The following is a 16,481-nucleotide window of genomic DNA, read 5'->3' on the forward strand; positions in this document are numbered from 1 at the left end:
GCCTGGTGGGCTGCAGTCCATGGGGTAGCTGAGGGTCGGACACGACTGAGCGACTTCACTTTCACTTTTCACTTTCATGCATTGGAGAAGGAAATGGCAACCCACTCCAGTACTCCTGCCTGGAGAATCCCAGGGATGGGGGAGCCTGGTGGGCTGCCGTCTATGGGGTCACACAGTCGGACACGACTGAAGTGACTTAGCAGTAGCAGTGGCCTACACACTTAGGGCAGGTATGACAATACTACACACCCAAGTTTTAGCAGGATAGTGGAGAATTTCTTCTCTACAGATATGGATACACATTAGAAAAATGCTTCTGTGAAACAGTATTATGTGCCACTGTATATGTATCTTGTATGCCATATATTATTGTCAATGTCAGGCTAAATTTTCAAATAGCATGGAAGTCTCTGTAAGAGCAAATGCACCAATTATCCACCTGTAGTCACTTCAGTGGCCAAAATGATTCTAAATATGAGGAGTCCCTTCCTAAAGACCCCATCAGGACCTTATTTTTTATGGCTCCGGGGTCTTTTCAAAATGTTTCTTGCCCATGCCACGCTGGTTGTTATAAATCTTGAATGTCATCTCTTGGCTCAGAGGTGTCACTCAAGAGTCCTCTACCCCATCTGACTCCTCCCCCAGGGTAATTTCTCAGTAATCTTCACTGTTCCAGTTCCATCTAAACCTGCCCTGTTCTGTTACTCAACATATGCTATTCTCTTCCCTTGGAATATACTTTCTTATCCTGTCTGCCTAACAGCTGCTACTTGTCCTTCAAGTTCTACCTCAGCTTTCTTCTTTGGGAAGGTTTCTCAGTACCCTCAGGAGTCTCCCCGGCCCTCTTGGATCTACCACTTTTATAATGTGTTCCATCAAGTGGCTGGAGTATGTTGCATCTTTGCCCACTAGAATGTGAGTCCCTTGAGAACAAGGACTTTTTTTTTTTCATATCTGACTCTCCAGGATAGAAGGAGAGGTTCAGGGCTTGCATGTTGAATGAATTAATGAAAGTCCCAGTTATCTTCAGAAGCTATTTTGAGGGCTTTCAAATTGGGTCTCCCTTTTCTGCCAAGAGGTGGTAAGAACTGGCCAGATGGATTTGATACTTAATGAGTTTCTACTAAGTACCAGACATTGTGCTGAATATTTTACATGCACGATCTCACATCTGAAAGAGATGTTTTTAATGTCCATCTGTATTTTACAAATGTTGTTGTTGTTTAGTTGCTAAGTCATGTCCCACTCTTTGCGACCCCATGGACTACAGCATGCCACACTTCGCTGTCCTTCACTATGAGGAAATGTAAATTCAGAGTAGTGACTTGCCCAGGGTCATGTTGCTGGGAAGTTGCAAAGCCATGATTTGAACCTAGGCTGTTGGTCTCCAGTGCCTGCTCTCCTTTTTGTGTATGGAGGGTGGGGTCTCTTCTGGGTAATACAGTGACATAAGTCAAGCTTGTCTTTGATGTCTTCAGGCTTGTAAGGTGTCTCAGGGACTCTGTGTCACAGTGTCACCCACCCCTGTAGCCACTACTATGGGGCCTACCAGGTAGCCCATCCCATTGGGAGCTTTGTCCTTTGCAACTCCTCTGAGACTTTGACTTCTGGGCTGTGCTAAACTTTTCCAGAGCACATGTTTACATGTTAATGCAATCTTTAACCCAGGAGCAAACGGCCCCTGTGTAAGCTGTCCGGGGGGGGGGGGTCTGGTTATGGGGAGCGGGGGTACAGGTTGCTCTGGGCATCTCTTTCAACAGACACGTGGGGGCCCCTCCTACATTTTCAAGGTGCTTGGTGCCTACCTCGGAGGGCTGAGAGCTCTGGAGTCAGACCAACAAGTGTTTTAATCTGGCTTCACCGTTCCAGGATGAATTGTGTCATTTGTCACAAATTACTTAACCTCATCGAGCCTCCCATTCCTCTTTTGTCACATGGATCTCATAATACTTCTCATCTCCTGGGGAGGTTGTGAGGATGACATGAGACAACACAGCCACTGTGTGTAGTGCAAAATGTTGTTCTTGTTTAGTCGCTCAGTTGTGTCTGACTCTGTGACCCTATGGGCGACCTTATGGACCATAGCCCACCAGGCTCCTCTGTCCATGGGATTTTCCAGGCAAGAATACTGGAGTGGGTTGCCATGCCCTCCTCCAGGGGATCTTCCTGACCCAGGGATCGAACCCGCATCTACCGCACTGTAGGCAGTTCTTTACCACTGAGCCACCAGGGAAGCCTGTAGTACAGAATAATCACTTGAAAAATGTGAAATCTTTCCTGAAATCTGTTTCTACTGGCTCCCCCACCCCCGCCCCTGCCATCTAGGTTTCCCTTCCCCTGTTGCTTCTTTCTTTGCCTCACCAACAGGTATCCTTTTGGAAACTCTTCCCTTCCTTTCCCAGTGGCTCCCTCTGACACCCTCAACCTTTGGAACAACTAGCCGTCATAGTTCCTGGGGCTGATCCCGTTTCTGGATATTCTCTCCTGCTGTCTTGAGTGCATGAGCTGATTTGAATTCAGAAAGCAGAGTCCATTCCTGCGAGGAGTGTCACCACAGTCCATCTTACATTCAAATGGTGAAGGCTGACTTGATGGCCCCACATCGTTATCTGATGGGTGTTGAGAAGGCCTCCCCCCTCCAACCCAGAGACTTCCTTCTGGCCTGTGAGTAATGCCACTATCTCTACCATCGGTGGAAGATCCCTTTGAGTCCAACTGCCCTGGGTGGTCTCGGGGGCGGGGATGGCTGGGCCAGGCAGGGTTGTTTTGTGTATGTGTGAGTGCAGATTCTTTGATCAGAGCCTTTCCTGTCAGGGGGAGGGGAGGAAAAGGTTAGAGGGAGCTGACTCCCCAGGGAAGAGGAAAGCCAGGCAGGCAGGGGTAGGGCGTGGGGGTGTGGGAAATCAGCTGATAGGAGGCTGTGTCTCCGGCACAGTTTTGCCTAGGGTGGGCCCTGTGTATTGCAACAGCTGTGAACTTTGGAATCACCAAGGTTGGGAAGCCAGGCCTCAGAGGGAGTGGCTGGAGGCTGAGCTCATCCTGAAATGATGTGAGCCTGGATTCCCGGAGGGCAGAGAGGAGGACCAGGGAGGAGGTCATACTTTGGGGGGTATCTAAAGCCAGAAAGAGAGTCTTGGTGTCTTTCATCCCTACGTGTAGGTGACACCTGTGGATAGGTGGGTCAGAGTAGAAAATGCCCCCTGAGGGGTGGGAGTCTCCTTTTTCTGACTGCTAAGAGGAGACTTAGCAGAAGGACTGCCCCCTTTCCTTTGGAAAGGAAACAACTTCTGAGGGTGTGGCAGGGTTCACTGGGTGTTCCCCCTCAAGGAAGGTTACCCCCTAGGTGCGGGTGCTTGGCTGGGAGAGGGTAACTAGGTGTTCCTCAGCCCACAGAGGAAGGCACTCCAGTGCCCCTCCCTGTAGGCTTTTCACTTTGTCTCTTGACATGCATCGCCATCTACCACAGCAGGTATGAACACAGCTTAAAAAGAAAGGTCAAAGATGTCCCCTCAACCCCCTTCAGTGGTTCTACCACACCCTGTGGACCCCACTGGAGGATGCTGATTCTGAAATTTGGTGGCCTTGCCCATAGGGACCAAGGGGCCCAATGTTTGAAATCATCATAACCATAACGAGATCCATTGGCTGACCGTTTGGGGCGCCTTACCAGGGGCTACTTTATACATAGGCCCTGAATGTGGGCTTGACCCGAGGGGTAATGAAGTTTTCTCACTGCTTCATACACACACACACACACACACACAGAGTCAAGTTCCTCGAAAACACGTCCACAGTCCTGAGGCCACAGAGCACATTAGAGACACATTCTCTGCTTGCAGTCAAAAGTCCCGTCTTTCCCAAGTCCTGCTGCTAGACCCGACTCGCTGCACACAGGTACACATTCCCATATCTATCCTTCCCAAGCCCCAAAGCTCTGAAAACTGAGGGCCTTTTGTAAGTTTAAGGTAAATTCATTTGGCAGCCAAACCTGCGCTGGTATGAGGCTATTTATAGTATTTTTCTATCACATTCTGTGAATATTCATGTGTTTTTGCTCCCGAAATATCAGTGTACTTGATTGCTGGATGCTGTCTCAGACCCCACTGGAAGTGACATATAATATTCTGCTATAGGCCCCCTCCGGCTTTCTTAAAATTCAAAGCATTCCAAATTCCTTCTATTATAGAACGCACCTCACTGTCTTGTAATAATCTATTTAATGTCCCTGAACAACAACAACAACAACAACAACAACAACATTGGCCTGTGAACTTCTCCAGGACCCAGCACATGGTCCAACATGTGCTTGGGGCTCTACCAGTGTTTTAGGACTGAAGAATAAATGACCTTTAGTGTTGAAGGAGATGCATTGTTGGGAAGTTCTTTCTTACATCTAACCTAAAGTATCTCATGCTGCCATTCATGTACTGCATGCCATTGATAGCAAGGAAGAAACAGCTGGTTAACGCCTTCATTTTTTTTTTTTTTTCTCTTGGGACTAAATCGTCCTTCTAATCCTAATACCTTTCACCTTTTCCCCTAGATCCTCTTTTCCAATCCCTTAATCATCTTCACGGCTATCTTCCAAAGCCTTTACAGGTTCTTTCATTCTGAGATTGTGGCCTAGCGCTTAGGACCTGGCTGCAAAGAGCTCGGCCATTATACGTAATAGGTCTCCCGTTTCTATGGTGAACATTTCCAATCAGTTTCATTTGGCTGGTCTAAGAAGCTTTGCTTTTTAAAATACACTTACATGGCAAACTCAAGGGGCCATGAATGATTTTCTCTCAAGTGTGCTGGTTGGTAAAAGGCAGGGAAAGCAGCACAATCTCACCAGAAGAAACTGTAATTACAGAAAGTTGAAAGTAACAGGTGACATATGTAGTAGGAACCTGCATGCAAAAAGCATTGTTGATAATTACAGTGACCTCAACCTGCCATTTTTTACCTTGGGAGAACCAGGCTTGCTGGTACAGTGCCTTTTCTCTAACAAGGTTGCTAAAGGCCATTTCCTACCACTTATTTCCCACTAAATGCAGGGAGTGAGCCTGACTTGGGCTGGGGTGATTGCAAAACCACTGGCTTAAGTTAAACTCCTCACTAATTAAGCCTGTTAGATTTCCTGTAACTCACGATTTTTCTTGGCAGAAGGAAAAACATTTGACTCAGAGGCAAAATGTATTGTATTAATAAGCAGGAAACAACAAAATACTACACATGGTAGCGTTTTCAGAAGCAGATTCTGTGATCCGCATTCTGTTGGAACAGCCATTATGATCTCTCCTAATAAAGCAAAGTGGGTTTTTTTTTGGGGGGGGGGGTTGGTGGTGGAAACTACACACTATGAGGGGAGATTCAGAGAAAAATTTTTTGCCAGTCGAATTAGAAAAATCTATTCAGGTGTGCCCGTTGTTGCTCCCAACCATGAGTCAGAGCCTTTTGTGGGGTTTTGCATTTTTTAGGAGGCGCTGATGGATTTTACATACAGGTCATTCTTTTTTAAAAGGTCACATTACAATGTGTCTATCCTTTCTCATGTTGTTATACCTCAGGGAAGGAGATGTAGGATGCCAAGTTGCAAAGGGAGATTGTAGAGAGGAATATTGAAATTGGATTACCGAGGGCTCTTTGACAGGGGCCTCAGTGGGTGAAGGAAGATCCTTCTGGGCCAGTAGGTGGCACCTTAAAAGCCAGATTAGCCTGGGGTGCGGGGAGAGGTAGGGGGGTGGGGGAGGGGAGGAGCTGTCATGGGAATGCTTTCTCTACCTGCTCATGATCTTACCAGACCTGGCTGGCTCATCCCTGAGAATACTAGAGCTGCAGGGAGGAGAGGAGAACCTGCCTTCACTGCTAATGCGAGTGGCTAGAATTTTTCTCCAGAGTTTCGAGATGTCTTGGGCCAATGCATGTGATAGCCATTTTCTCTCTTTTAATGATTATAGTAAGCTGCCTTTTTCAGGAACATTAACTATGATGGAGGCTTGAAGCCAAGTGCTTTACATAAGATATCTCTTTTAATCCTCACAATAATCCTTCAAAGACGATACTGTCATTACCTTCAATTTCCACAGGGGGAAACTGGCTCAGAGAGGTTAGGCAACTTGGGCAAGGTCACACAGCTTGTAAAGTGGCACAGCCAGAACTTAAACCCAGATCTGCTGGACACAAGATCTAGTCCCGAAGCATTCAGTCTAAGTCTGGCTCAGATGGTAAAGCGTCTGTCTGCAATGCAGGAGACCTGGGCTCGATCCCTGGGTTGGGAAGATCCCCTGGAGAAGGACATGGCAGCCCACTCCAGTATTCTTGCCTGGAAAATCCCATGGACCACGGAGCCTGGTAGGCTACTGTCCATGGGGTTGCAAAGAGTCGGACATGACCGAGCCATTTCACTTTCACTTTCACTTCACTTGTAAAGCCAAATAGCCACCTCAATAAGCTCAACTGTCTCCCCCCCACCACCAAATAGCAGAATATTTGGGTTGCTTGATTTTGTGAGCATGTAATTTACATAAACCGGCTTCCCAGGTGGCTCAGTGGTAAAGAATTTGCCTGCCAAGCAGGAGACATGGGTTCGATCCCTGGGTCAGGAAGATCCCTTGGAGAAGGAAATGGCAACCCATTCCAGTATTCTTTTTTGGGAAATCCCGTGGACTGGTGGGCTACAGTCTATGGAGTCGGAAAAGAGTCAGACACCACTTAGCAACTAACCAACAATGATTATAGCAACTGAAGGATGTTCACCTACTCTGAAAGACCTAGCTGACGGGCTTTCTATTGCTTTGTCAGGGACTGGTTCTCCCCATCCCGCCACAACTCTCCCATTGGATAGCAACCATGAAGGGAAGGTTCTAGACTGATTGCTCTGCTTTCTATAGCCTGCACAGTGCCACACACATAGTACGTGCTCAATAAATATTGATCAATAAACAAATGTCTGGACATTCCCTGCAGTGGTTTCTAGGTTCTTCAAGATCCTTTGTTAATGCTAAGCAAACAGTTAGAACCTTCAAGATGTCTGTTGCCCTGATCTCACTGCTTGTACTGAGATGACTTTTTAGTATCATCTCTGTACAGGAGCTGAACGTTCTATTTGACACATGGATGATTGATTGTCTTTTTCCCTTTTCCTCCAAAACCTCTGGCACCGTGCAAACACGGCTTAGGTGATTAACCATGCAGCCAACTTCGCCAGACACTGATTCAGACAAGAAAGTGGGTGCCGTATTTTAACGATAGTTCCTAATTAATCCCGCTCCCCAGTTCTGGTCTGCTCAATGACTCCTTCTCAGATAGTGTTTGTGAGATGAAACAGGATAGGAAAAAAAAAAATACTTAAAAAGCATTCTTTTGGCCTGGGTGAAGAGAGCGCTGAAGATTTTCCCAGCTTACTGCTTCTCAGCAAATGGAACTTCAAGCCAGATGCAGACCCATCCTGCTCAGCCTCATATAAACTTCTAACTTGGTCTGGAAGATAAAGTGGAAACATGCAGAATGGGAGAAGTAGAGTCAGCAGAAGCCAGTGTTCAGTGCACTCCATGTGATTCCCAGAATAGCAACAAAAACTGTCAGTTTCGGGTGGATTGCTGTGTACCAGGCAGGCTACTAAACATCTTATAAGCATTCATTTCATTTCATCTCTCAAGGACACTGTGGAGGTAGGTACTATTATTATCGCGGTTTTTCCAAATGAACAAACTGCCGCTCAGAGAGTCTAAGCGAAGCTCCTCAAGTCGCCCAGAGTGGGGATGGAGGGGAACTGGGAGCTGGGTGGGGAGCGGCGAGGCTGACCTGCAGAGCTGAAGGGCGGCCATCTGCAAGTAGTGGCACTCTTGGCATGGCATAGGAGGCTCTGCGGCGGGGGCTGAGTTCAGCGGGGGCACCTGAAAGGAGTGGGAGCAACAGGTTGTAATCCAGACAAGCAGTTGCCTTTGGTGGAAGCAAACTAGCTGAACTGATCAAGAGGGCTTGAGGCTTACGAGTCCCGTTAGACAGTGGTAGCAAGGACTGGACTCCATTCCTTGGGGGCAAGGGTGAAGGGGATGAGGATTTGGGGAGAATCAGACAAAGCTCTAGTTGTATGGAAACTGAGACGCTTAGCCCGATGACGCGAAACTGAGCCAATACTGCCCCCTAGGGGACTTTGGGGAAATGTGTGAGGTCATTTAGTGGACAAGAAATGGAGAAGCCTCACGTCCCGCTCTGCCCAGATGCTGTGCTGTTTGTGTGCTCAGTCGTGTCTGACTCTTTGCAACCCCATGGACTGTGGCCCGCCAGGCTTCTCTGTCCATGGGACTCTCCAGGCAAGAATACTGGAGTGGGTTGCTATGCCCTTCTCCAGGGGATCTTCCCAATGACCCAGGGATTGAACCCGTGTCTCTTGCATCTCCTGTCTGGACAGATGGATTTTTTACCCAGGACAGTCTTGCAAAATGAAGACTAGTCCAACATCCTATATGATTTTTGAATGTTTTGTTGGACTTCCGTGGAGGTGGAAACTCTTCTTATAATGATCAGAACGTGTACTGTAAATATTTTACATATATGTACAAAAAATTTGGCTTTCTCACCTCCGCACACAGTTTTAATGAATCTTGTGTAAAGAGAGGTAAGATGGAACTTTGTTTTCTCCTCCCAGAGGTTTATCCACAGTCGTTCACCATTTCAAAAATCACGTGGTAACAGTAGTGATGTTGCTTTTGGAATTAGAGTCGTCTGTGCAGCATCCCTTATCAGTTTGTGCCTGTAGCTGTTGCATTTCGTGGGGCTTCTCGATGAAGGCGCAAGTCTCTGTCTACTTCATTTAGTCTTTCACTGTCATCTTACGTAAGTATTTACATATTTAAATACATTGTAGTTGATTATGGATTATTTTCATTTCCTCTTTGTGTGGCAGGACACTTCTTGATCTTTTGGAACTTATGTGTGTATGCAGGTTATTATAGCTGTGATTTTAATTTCAGGATAATAAAAGGGTATGACGGGCTTCCCCAGTGGCTCAGCAGGTTCCTGCCTGCAACACAGGAGACACGGGTTCGATTCCTGGGTCGGGAAGATCCCCTGGAGGAGGGCGTGGCAACCCACTCCAGTATTCTTGCCAGGAAAATCCCACGGACAGAGGAGCCTCGCGGGCTAAGGTCCATGGGGTTGTAAAGAGTCGACACGACTGAAGCGAGTGAGCAGACCACAAAGGGGTACAACAAGAGACGTTTATGATAAAAAGAGAAGTTTCGATTCTGATAAGATTGATATTTACTGTGCTAGCCTCTTGGCTTCCCGGGGGCCAAGACCATGTCTGTTTTGCTTCAATTTGGCCTAATTAACCTAGTGCCAGGTCAGAGTAGGTGCTTAGTAAATAATGGGCAACTGAAGGATGAATAATAAATGTGGACTCAAGCCTAGAGCCAGAGAGTCAGGGATCTAGGGCAGCAGAGTTGGGGGATAATAGTGGCAGTAGATGGGGTCTCTTGATCACCGAAAGAGGGCAGGGTGTCCGCTCTGAAAGGAGGACTCTAATTCAGAGCTTTCCCCAAAGCTAGAGTGTCCTGATGTCAAGGAGCAGTGCGTCTTTCCATTTTGTTTGCTTGTGTATTTTTGGCTGTGCTGGGTCTTCATTGCTATATGAGCTTTTGTCTAGCTGTGGAGCCTGGGGGCTACTCTCTAGTTGCGCTGCGCTGGCTTCTCTTGTTGCTGAGCACACGCTCTAGGCGCATGGGCTTCAGGAGTTTTCGCTCCTGGGCTCGAGAACACAGGCTCAGCAGTTGTGGTGCATGCAAGGCCCAGTGCTTCTTACAGGTCTCTGGGCCTGAATCATGCTTGGGTCCAGGGACTGGGCTCAGATGGTCCCAGTCGGGGAGAGAGGTGTTTACGGTCTTACTTTTGGTACCAACCTCAAAAGCCATAAGACCTCACCAATTAAAGAAGGCTATTCCCTAGCATGGCTGTACCTCTCTGCACTGTGTGACCTGGGCTGAAGTGGAGAGGACTCCAGGGAATGGGAGCCTCAAGTGCGGGCCCTAAAATACAGCTATGTCCTCGGTGGAGGTCTCAGGCTGCCTTGAACTTCAGGCAGATCTAGTTCCCCATTTTCCTGTTGTTGCTACTGTTGCTTTTTTCTTTCCTAGCCCCCTTCCCCAACAATAAGGTGTGTACCTTTTCCTCCTGGCTTCTGTGCTCAAAGTCTAACCAGTGGGTGGTGGAATGCTTCAGGGCTCGTGATGAGCAAGTATCCCTGACTCTGCATGGGGTTGGGGAGGCGAAGGGGAGCATCCCTCTTAGAGATAAGAAAAATACAGAAATGCTGAGGGAAGTATCAAACCAGCTAACGTCAGAGGTTGAAGTGGCCTTGAGGTCATCTGATTCACCGGATCAGAAACCTGCCTGTACAGCGGCATCACCGGGAGTTCTGTTGACATACAGATATAGTGACCCCTAAAACTGAGATAATCTGATTCAGGATGTCTGAGTTAGGGCTTGAAATCTGCACATCAGTAAGTATCACTGGTGATTCTGCTGAGGAGCTTGGTGAGGGAGTCCACTCAGACTGATCTTCTCATTTTGCTGGAAAGTACCCGAGTCCCAGAGAGGGGCAGTGACTTACCCCAGGTCACACAGCAAGTAATGGCAGAGTTGGAGCCAAAACATGGGGTCTCTTTCCACTGTGTTGGCGGTGGGAGTATCTGGAGTCAGTGTGACAGGTTGGAGTGGTCCTTGGCATGGGAAGAACCACTTTAAATCTCACTGCAGAGGCCGGCTGCCTACCCTGCCTGTAGCTGGGGGACAGATCCGAGGCCATCAGGTTGCCTTGCATTATCGCAAGCAGTAAATTCACTGCTGAGTTTTGGAGAGAAGCAACAAAATACCCATCAAGGTTAGTAGGATGATAAGAATGTGCTAATGTGTTTGGCTGTGTCTATCCACGGAAAGCCGAGCGAAATAATGGTGACAATTATGCACCTATTTTGTTCGAACACTTTGACCGAAAAGCTCCTGGGAAAATATGATTTAAACAAAAAATGTTGCCTCACGTAGCCAGAATGACATAAGCCCCACTTCACATGTCTGTTTCCCTGGAGACCCCTTCCTGCCTGCCTGCTCGGGGTGAGACCACGTGAACAGCCTCCGGGAAATGTGGACAGAGAAGGAAAACCCTGTGTAGGAGACAACCCATGAAATGGAATATTAGGCCAAGTGCCCTGGTGGTGTGCTCCTTTTCCTTGGAAGATGACCTTTCAGATTCTAGAGCCAGGGCCTCAGAACAAACCCCAGAAGTCTCCAAACCACCAGCTTTGGCCCAATTTGAGGCAGCCCCCTCAGAAGGCTCCCAGGACAGCAGCTGCTCTGTCAGCCGCCAAATGGAAACAAAGCCAGATTTCTTTATTTAGAACAGACACTTTCTATTTTGATTCTTAAAGTGGCAAATCTATCTGTCCTCTGCCCCCAGTCCTCTGCAGCCCAAACTGCCTCACGTCAGGTAGCTCGCGCAGATCAGCAGGTGTTTGCCTGTTGATAAGTCGCAGAGCCACTTCGGACCGCTGCTGCATGCCTATCTCTGAGCCAGGGGGCAGGGGGCTTACTAGAAAGGGAAAGCGCCCTTGGCAGCAGACAGTGAGTCCTGGCCCCGGTCAGGGAGGGCGGATCCAGTGCAGTGATAGATGGAGCTGTGGTGAGCGCCATCCCACATTGCTGCCATGGGAGTCAGCCATGCTTGGGACCTCACAGTCCTGCTCAATTCTGGCACTGCTAATTTGCTATGTGACCCTGAGCAAGGCTATTCCTTTCTGTGGACCTCGCTGGACCCTCATGGGGGAAGAGGATACAGCGTTTAATCCATGGGGCCATTTACTGTGACAAGTGGCCTGCCACTGGAAAAAAAATCAAGCTGAATTTCTGCCTCCCTCTTTATTTCTAAATAGATCGCAGCTTAGTCAAAGCTGTCGATTTTCAAAAGAGAAACCATTGAAAGACTGGAAGAAAGCATAGGAAAATTAAAAAAAAAACAGAGGTGGGAAGTCTTTGGAAAGTAACAAAAAATCCCTAGGAGCTATAAAGAAAAAGAATGACAGATTTGCCTGGAAAAAAAATTGAACACGTTTGCTGTGGCAAAAGATATCTCATGCAAAGTTGAAAGACAAAGGACAAACCAGGATAAAGTCAAAGGCAGACAGAGGTTTATTATTCATAATGTTTCAAGAGCTCCATTATAGGATGTGTGCTCTTCTTTACATCACTCACCATGACCTGCAATTACATTATTTAATGATTTGCTTGTTATCTGTTTCCTCTACCGACGTGTTTGCTTCATGAAAGCTGGAAGCTTTGCTTATTCACTGCTATATTTCTAGTCTTAGTATCTGGCACACAGAAAGTGAAGTCGCTCAGTCGTGTCCGACTCTTTGCAACCCCATGGACTGTAGCCTATCAGGCTCCTCTGTCCATGGGATTTTCCAGGCAAGAGTGCTGGAGTGGATTGCCATTTCCTTCTCCAGGGGCTCTTCCCGACCCAGAAATTGAACCCGGGTCTCCTGCATTGCAGGCAGACGCTTGAAGGAGAGAGCTTCTATAGATCAATGAGAACATGATGAACAGTCCACTAAAAAAAATAGTCAAAGAATAATGAACAGGGAATCCACAGAGGAAACACAAATGGTTTATGCCATATGAAAAGGTTCACAACCTCAGTAATAATTAAGTAATAATAATGCAAATTACAACAATGTTGAGAGAGCTGAAATGTTCCTCACCTTTCAGACTGGCAGAAATTTAAGAGGTTGCTAAAATCCAGCGTTTGTGGGGCTATGGTGAAATGGGCACCCGTATTCATTCTTGACATGCATCTAAATTAGCACAATTCCTGGGGAGCAGCTTGAAATATTATTTGACCCAGCAAGAGTTCTTTTAGGAGTTTAGCCATTTGAAATACTCCATGAATAGGATCTTCATTTAAACATTATTTGTAAGTAGCGAAAATTTGGAAATAACCTAAATGATGTCTGTGGAGAGCTGGTGTCATAATTTATAATTTGTAAAGAATTTACAGCATGTCCAAATAGTGGCAGACTAAGCTTCATTATGCTAATGATTAAGAATTTGGGCTCTGTGGTCAGATGACCTAGGTCTGACTTCCTCTTCTAGTCCTTGTGAGCTGTGTGACCTTGCCCAAGTTCCTAAACTTCTCTGTGCCTCAATGGTCTCATCTATAGCATGGAAATGATAATAATGAAAATATTACCTCCTTCACAACATTGTGAAGAGTAAATGAGATAACCCCTATGATGGCTTATGAAATATTTAGTACCTGGCACAGAGCATTCAATAATTACCTACCTATTATTACCCCTACTACTACTGTAATGATGACAGTGACAATGAAGCCATAAATAAGGACAACTGAGGTCTTTAGATATTGATATCTATAGCTAGATCTTTATATACAGATATGTTACATATGATTGATGTCTCCAATATAATATTGTGATAAAAGCAAGTTGCAGGAAAATCAGTATAATAGGATCTGATTTTCGTTAAGGATATTATTTGTTATTCATAGGAAAAAATCTGGAAGGATAGACAGATTGTTAACAGTGGTTACCTCTGGGGAAAGGAATGGGGAGGTGGATTTTCACTTCAGTAATGATTAGAATTGCCTGAAACAAGCATGTGTTACTTTTATAATAAACAAAAGATGTAAAGGGAAAAAAGCTTCATTTGAAAGTCTGAGGACAGTTAATCCCACCAAGCCTCACAGCCCCCCTTCCTTGGCTACAGCCCAAACGTGAGTCTCCCTGCCCATCGTTTGTCCTCTCCCATACCGTCCCCATCCTGCTCTGCACTCCCGTTGCCCGCCACCCCTGACTCCTCCATCTTACTACCACTGCCCTCTCCCACTCTTCTCTGTACCCCCTGGAAAGCCCACCCCGCGGGAAACGATTTCCCCTTCACTCTAAATAAGCTCCGCAGAACACTGTTCTCTACCTCTGCGCCTGCAAGTGCTGAAACCTGAGTCTCCACGGAGAGGCTCACGGCTTTGCCTGCAGCGCCCTCTGGTGGACACTTCTCACACTTCTATACCACAGACACCCTAGGGCTGGGAGGTGGGGTCTGTGCTCTGGCTTCCCCTGTTTGCGTCCAGATCGCTACTCCTCCGCTTCAGCCAAGAACTCCTCCTTCTGAAGCCATCTGGCTACAGCACCCTCTTCTCTTTTCTCCTCTCCTCATCGACTCTTCTTTTTTAGCCACCCATCCCCCTCACCCATTCAAGGAAGAGTTCGACATCTGGCTCACTGTCTTCTTCTCCACCCCAAGTCCTGACATCATCCTGGGTGAGTTGACATCCATGATCCATGTGCAGGACACACCTCCATTCTAGCCATACCATGCTTCATCCTTCATCATCCGTCAGAATTGCTCCATCTCAGAGCCCCCATCATCTCCCTCCTGCCCACCGACCTCAAAGCTCATCCCTTGCCTCAAGAGGATCTCCAGGTTCTTGATTCACTTCACTCCCCCACCCCATTAGCCCTTCTAGCTTTCCTTCTTCCTCTCTCCATCCCTGAAAATGATGATGATGTTAAAAATAATAATTGAATATGTATGTGGCAGGCACATACTAGGCATCTTACATCATTTCAATAACCTCATGTAATCCTCACAGTAACTTTATGAGACTGGGACTGTTGTTATTATTATTATTTTTAATGAGGTGACTGGGGCTCAGAGAGGTTGAGTGACTTTCCCAAAGTCCCCCAGCTAGTTCAGGACAGAGATGAGATTTGAAGCCAACTCTGTTTGCCTAACTCCTGGAATGTAGACTTCAGGATCTTGCCTATATCCTGAACTCCCTTGCCCTGTGTCTTTCTGACACATCCACTAGGCAAAAACCCAAGCCTGGATAAATTTAACTGACAGCCTCCTCCTCTGTGCTTACACCCAGATGGAGGAACACTGCTGGAGAAAATCCCATCACTTTGTTGATTAGTCCCACTCAAAACTCATAGTTTCCAACCTCAGCTGGGCCCTCGACTTGGCTAAACAATCCTTCTAAGTAACTGTCCTGACAACGGCACTTTCAAACTTTCTCCACTGCCCTTTGGAGTCAGACTGATCTGGGTTAGAATCCTGTTTCGGCCACTTTCATGCTCCATACCGTGCCAGCCTTTAAGGAAGGGTGAGGTGGAAGACAAGGGAATGAGGGGAAGGGGAAGAAACACGTCTTGAGTGTCTTCTGGGCACCGGGCCCTGTGCCAGGTGCTTTGCATGCAGTATCTCATCTAGTCCTCCCAGCAGCTCCACGGGGGAGATATTTTTATCCTTGCTTTACAATAGAACCTAAGGCACAGAGAGGTTAAGTCACCTACTAAGGTGACACAGAGTGTAAGTGGAGAAGCCATCTCAGTCATTTAGACCCTCCTTATCTTGATCGATGACTCTGATAGCCTGCTAACCTGTCCCCCTGTTCTTCCTTAGCTCATATCCTGTCATCTAGCCTCCATTCTGTTGCTGGGACAGTCTTCCTCAGTTGTGTATCCGACTGTGCTACTACCCTGCTTAAATTCTATCTTTCCCAAGCTTTCCCCATGGTTTTCACAACGAAACCGAAACCTTGAGACTCTTAATGAGTTGCCCCCCACCCCTTTCTTTTCTCGCGTCCACTGCCATCTGCCTAGGAGCCAGTCATTCTGTACTATTTTTGGCTACCTGATGACACTTTGTTTTCTCCTAACTTCATGTCTTTGCATATGTTCTGTCTGGTCTCTCCCATCCCCACTCCCCCTCCCCTTCCTGCCCACCTTTAATGCTTTTCTTCTGTGCAGTTCACAGCATTTATGCATTGATCACGGTGCACTCTAGTTTCCTGCTGACTGGTCTGTTTCTCCCGCTAAACTGGGAGCTGCTTGAGGGTGGGGACTGTGATTTAGTCATCTGGTCTCCACGCTCCCCAGGGCGTACCACCAGAGCCTGGTTCAATCCAGGTTTGTCGAATGGCTGACTGACAGAATGAATGGAGTGCATGAGGGAGGCAAAGGCCCTCACTTGGAAAGTTTAGTGACATGAGCTGTGTGGTATCTGGTTCTTGGCTGAAGCTACTGCAGTTTTTCCCTATGACTACAGTGCTGTAAAAATATGTCTGCACGTGGATAAAGACTGGAAGAGAACTTTCCAAAATTAAGAGTTGTGTTAGAGTGGTGAGTTGATGGATGCTTTTTTTTTTTTTTTTCCCTCCTGTTTTCAAAATGTTCTTTAGTGCTGCTTTCGGTGAGTTTTGATTCATTCTGATTCAGGTTCACACGGCCAGGAGTCTTGCCAGATTGGTTGGATTTGTTGGAATAAAATGAGAACTTTCAAGAATTTTCCGAGCTCCTGGGTTAAGGTATTTTTCCACCCAAAGCTGGGCAGCAAACAAAGATGGTGTTTGTTTGCAGTAAAATACTCATTCCTTCAATTATTGTTTTTGTCCTGCAAGGTGACTTCTGCAACTTTGGGTG

This window comes from Capricornis sumatraensis, chromosome X (genome assembly GCF_032405125.1).
Source record: "Capricornis sumatraensis isolate serow.1 chromosome X, serow.2, whole genome shotgun sequence".
Taxonomy (NCBI): Eukaryota; Metazoa; Chordata; class Mammalia; order Artiodactyla; family Bovidae; genus Capricornis; species Capricornis sumatraensis.